This window comes from Notothenia rossii, assembly GCF_949606895.1.
Source record: "Notothenia rossii genome assembly, chromosome: 4".
Classification (NCBI taxonomy): Eukaryota; Metazoa; Chordata; class Actinopteri; order Perciformes; family Nototheniidae; genus Notothenia; species Notothenia rossii.
Window position 1 is genome coordinate 94,315,982 of NC_136902.1, and position 5,619 is coordinate 94,321,600.

General features: G+C 45.2%; 1 pseudogene across 1 annotated transcript in view; it reads right to left on the reverse strand.

Moving 5' to 3' along the window:
* LOC307034994 (olfactory receptor 10A6-like) overlaps positions 1-2,205 on the reverse strand; it is a 3,011-nt pseudogene extending 806 nt beyond the window's left edge. The window contains exon 1 of the transcript in view: positions 1,400-2,205. The product of the transcript in view is annotated as an olfactory receptor 10A6-like (transcript). The remainder of the gene's footprint in view (positions 1-1,399) is intronic.
* Between the last annotated feature and the right edge of the window lie 3,414 nt (positions 2,206-5,619).

Genomic DNA, 5,619 nt, shown 5'->3' on the forward strand with positions numbered 1-5,619 from the left:
GTCCGAACCATCTCGAAGCACAAAAACAACTGATCAGCGTGTCTGATAGAGGCCATGGGTTCCACCTAACATGCCAACGTACAAACTGGGCACAACAGACATCATTTTGCCTCCCCATCCACTGAATAGTGTAGAAGCCCAGTTATATTGATATAACCCTTGACCTGAAGTAACTTCTGAAACAATGAAGGCTTTGGTCTGAGTCGCCTTGTAGGGTCAGCACGAAGCATCAAGCAAATGGGGTTCACCGACAGGGCAGTGAGTCAATTCTCTCTTAGGTGCCAAGTCAATGTAAGCATCAATGATGTTTGAATGTTTGAATTAAAAAGACAGGAACCAAGGCCTAGACCTCAAACGGCAGTCCCCATTGTGAGGAGGAGGTACACACCATCGGGTGTTTTCTCCTGACCTCTGAAAAAACTGACCTACGAGAGGTTGGACATGGTAACTCACTATCGAACATTCAAATTGAGAGAAGCTAGTTAATATGAACTTCAAGCTGCCAGATAATAGAGGTACCCGTGGACTTGAACTATGTTGTTTTTGAGCTCTTTTCAATAAAATGATGTATGAGTTTTGGCCATTATCATGATGTGTGAATACAGTCGTTTGAAGATATCTTCACCGCAATATAAAATAGATACTACAAAGATGAATTGTACTACAGGCTTGATCATTTGGTTACACTAAATACCAAAAGTCCAGAAACATCAACCACCAACAAAGTGCTTTATAACATGATGCTTGTTCACACTGCACAGTTCAAAGTACAGAGGACTATCCACATGATATGTTATAAAGACTATCAATCCTTATATATACTGTATATATATATAATATATATATATATATATATATATATATATATATATATTTATATACTTTACATTTCGTTTTAAATGTATTGAAAGGCAATATATTAATATAGGTTTATATTTTTACTTTGTTTACATTTAGGTGACATATATCTGTTTATTCATGAATATTGGAATGCAAGTGTATATCTAATACATATTATAAATATATAAATGTTTTGCGATTTAATTAAATGTTTTAATCAGCGCATTTCAAGACAGCATATTAAGAATCATTAACTGAAACTTTAGTTATTAGACCTACCAGCCAACAGTTTATAACAGAGCACATATAGGACTATGTTTCATATGTTGCATTGGAATATATGACTACAGGTGAATATTACAATGTTATTAATGTTACAACATGTTGGTGACATTAGTTTGTGGATTCATGAATATTCTTGAACTTTTATCCATTATAAAATGCACTGCTGAAATCATGTCACTTCATCAGATATCACATGATTCAGTTACAGTTGAACCTTTTTGCTAAACTGTTTGACACTTCATTTATTTCAGTTTATAACAGAGCACATGTTTACATATGTTTCTTAGTTTGGACATTTGCAGTCCGTTCATGACGGGGTTCATTAGTGGCTGTATGATGAGAAAATACAGTGACAGAATAATACGCAGCACACTGGGAACACCGCTCATATCAAATCTACTCTTAAGTATTTCAAAGCTGCAGCCAAAAGAGAAGTTGAGGAGGGAAACAAGGTGAGGTGTGCAGGTACTGAGAGCTTTCTGTCTGGTCTGTTTGGAGCCAGAGAAACACACTCTGAGGATCCTCATGTACGAGAAGAGGATTGGAAACAAAGGGCCTAACACAGATAAAGCAATGGTAAAATATCCATAAAAGTTGTTCACCTGAGTGTCAGAACATGCCAACTTAACTACAAGGTAGTTACTACAATACAAACCATTTATTATGTTTCCACAAAGTGTCAAACGGATGTTTAAAGATAAGGTTATTGTGAACTTCACAAAGAGTACAACCAAAGCAGAATAATAAGAATAACCGCTTTGTTAGAAGTCATACGTGTGTTATATTGCAGAGGATAACAGATAGCAAGATATCTGTCATAAGACATGACGGTTAAACTGGAAAACTCAATACCTCCATATGTATGCAAGCAGAAAATCTGCAGGAAGCAGAGTGGAGCAGAAACAGTGTGAATGTCAGAGAGGATCTGAACCAGAGGAATGGAAACAGCCCTGTACTACCATACAGTTCATTTACAAACAGGCTGCACAGAAAAAGGTACATAGGTTCATGTAAGCTCCTGTTCACACAGATAACCACAATCAGAGACGTGTTGGCAACAACAATCACAATGTACAACATGGCAGTTATCATGAAACACAAGTACCTCAAATATCCAACATTCAAATAAGCTCCAAGAATGAAATAGGATACAGTTAGTGGAGTTGAATTGGACATCATTCTTAGAGGTTAAACGTTAGTATATCTGAGCACTTTTGAACTTCACAGTCTTAACTTACCACCCCCCCAGAGTGTGTCAGGAACTGTAAATGAATGCAACATGAGCACATCACACAGTGCAGTGTGTCTCACCTGCTCTGCTGCAGACTGCTGCAGTCCCTTCTGTCAGCTGCAGAGACTTCTGCTGCTTTAAAGCTTCCAGAACACCAGAACCCAACAGGCCAGCCCCTCACCATCAGGACCCAGACCAGCCTATCATCAAGAAAGTCATGTTTGGAGCAGCTCAATCTTTAGTTGACACATGTAAACGGTCAACAATGGTGTGTTTTGCTTTGACCTATCGACTATGCTTTTGCAATATAGCAAAACAAATGAAATGGGGTTTTCCGTCCAAAAGTGTAAGTGATCTACTCTTTAGGAGGAGATTGTAAAAGTTTTCTACAAATTTAGGAAAAAAGCACATTATGATGGTCTACTTCTGGGTAGGCTTATGGAAGCAAATTTGATATGTTTGTAATGATACAACCCTGTCTCCTAAAAATTACGTTCCCACAGAACTAAACTGCATTCTCAATTATGTTTAGCGAGAAACGTATTTTCTCCCCCGTTACGTTCGTTATGAACGTATCTTAAATAAGTTTATTTTCTACATATCTTTGCCATTTATTGTCTTGCTTATAATAATGATAATAGTCATTTTAAATATAATTTTAGAGCACACATTTTAAATCAAGAATCGGGCTCGATATATGGTTATTAAATGAAATCAGTAGGCGAGGCTGTAATTTCTCCAGCTGGTACTCTCATGAGCGAGGCAGAAATAATAGTGTTATCATGCCAGAAAGCTGCTGTGTCGTTTATTGCACCTCAAAAATTAAAACAAATCCAGAGTTACGTGTTTCTGTACTTCCTCTAAGAAGAAAGGACAGTAAAAGAAGATCTCTGTGGCTTCAGGCTTGATCGCCGTTCAAATGACAGCCTTGGTTTCCCCAAAAGTGGGCGGGGCTGTAAAGATTTTACTCTCATCTATTAATCAAAACCATTGTGGTGACAGTTACGGCACATCATACAGTGTGTGTTGCAATCCGGACACGTTAGTGAGGGTACTGGGGTTAGAGTTCATTCATGCTAGCTGGTTACACAGAGCAGCTCATGTACTCACGTTGTCTGGATTAATAATAATAAAGTGTGGAAATCCATTCTGAATGCACCGCCTCTGACTCCCGTTCATTGGCTCTACACTGTTGACCCTGACGTTTTCCTGAAAGTTTCCGAAGACTCATTGAACATGGCTGATCGCAATGTTTTTGTAAAGCTGGCGGAGTTTTGGGAGCATGCCGCTTCGGCGTGGTTCGCATACGTGGAGGCACACTTTGCCTGCCGACAAGTCCGCAACGGGGATTTGAAATATTTCCACGTGGTAGCAGCGATGGGAAGCTCCAGGTCATCCAGGTTGGTGGGATTTATCGCAGATCCCCGCACCATGGCAAATATGAGGCGATTAAGGCCCTTCTCCTTAAGACATTTAGCTTATCTGCTAAGGAGAGGGCCCGCCAGATTCTTGCAAACCATCTCAGCTGTTGGAGAAAATTCTTAATCTGCTAGCGGGGGAAGATCCCCGGATTTTGTTCATGGAGATGTTCCTGCGCCACTTGCCTTCCCGGGTTCAGACGGTGCTAGCCAACACGTTCATTACGGAACCCCTTGCATTGGCTGAAGAGGCCGACCGTTTTTTCTTGGCTACCCAGCAGCCCGGTGCAGAGGCGCTAGCTGTGACACTCAGCGCCCCCTCAACAGTTAAGAAGGCTTGGGGGAGGCTGGACGCGACAGTGACAAGCCGGCGTGGAGACACAGGAGAGTGTTTTTACCACGCACGATTCGGGGCCAGCGCGAAGAAGTGTGTCGCTCCCTGCAGCTACAAGCCTGGTGTACGTTAAAAATAAACGCTTGGTTGATGCCTTGACGTTTTCCTCCCTCGTGTGTACACTTAGCAAGGCAGCATACGACGGGCTATCGGGCTCACTGTCGGGTGCGGACATTTTTCTCAGGACGTTGGCTGAAATTCCAGACCTGACGCAACCCACCTTCTCCGCGCTCGCCACCAAGCATGGGGTGGAGCACCACGTCACCACCGAGGGTCCCCCAGGCTACGCCAGGGCCCGGCGGTTGAACCCTTCTAAGCTTGCAGTAGCGAGGGGCGGAGTTTTCAACCATGGAACGCCTGGGTATCGTCCGCCGTTCTGACAGTCCTTGGGCCTCTCCTCTGCACGTCGTTCCCAAGCCGAACGGCGGTTGGCGCCCGTGTGGGGATTACCGCCGCCTCAACGACGCCACGACACCTGACCGCTACCCGGTGCCGCACATTCAAGGCTTTTCAGCACATCTGGCCGGTACGTTGGTGTTTTCGAAAATGGACCTGGTGCGTGGATACCACCAGGTGCCCATGAATCCCCTGGACGTCCCTAAGACAGCAGTGATAACGCCGTTTGGACTTTTCGAGTTCCTGCGGATGCCTTTTGGGCTCAAGAATGCCGCTCAAACGTTCCAGCGCCTGAAGGATTCGGTGCTGCGGGACCTGCCGTTTGTGTTCGTCTACCTGGACGACATACTCGTCGCCAGCGCTTCGGTGGAAGAGCACCTGTCACACCTCCGAGCCCTTTTCACGAGGTTCAGCCAACACGGGTTGATCATCAATCCTGCAAAGTGCCAGTTCGGGGTGTCTGACATTGACTTCCTCAGACACCGCGTCACCAAAGGCGGTGCAGCACCCCTGCCGGCGAAGGTTGAGGCTGTTGCGGAGTTTCCTCGCCCACTCACAGCCCGGTCGCTCTGTGAGTTCCTGGGGATGGTGACTTTCTACCGCCGCCACATTATGCGGCCGCTGTATGAGGCTTTGAAAGGTACGACCCCCATCCAGGTGATCGACTGGACGGCGGAGGCTGAGTCTGCTTTTACGGAGGTCAAGACCGCGGTGGCTCAGTTGGTGCACCCATCATCCACGGCTCCCATCTCCATTACCAGAGATGCATTGGACTACGCCGTTGGTGCGGTGCACGAGCAGTGGGTGGAGGGCACTTGGCAGCCGCTCGCCTTTTTCAGCCGTCAGCTGACGCCCAGGGCTTTTGACCGAGAGCTCCTTGGACTCTGGCTGGCCGTGCGACACTTCCGTTTTTTGCTGGAAGGTTGTGAGTTTACGGCGTTTGTCGACCACAAACCGCTCGCGTTCGCCATGTCAAAAGTGGCTGAGCCTTGGTCTGCACGGTGCACGGCCTGTCTCTCCCCGGCGTTAAGCCTTCAGTGCGCTTGGTGGCCGCG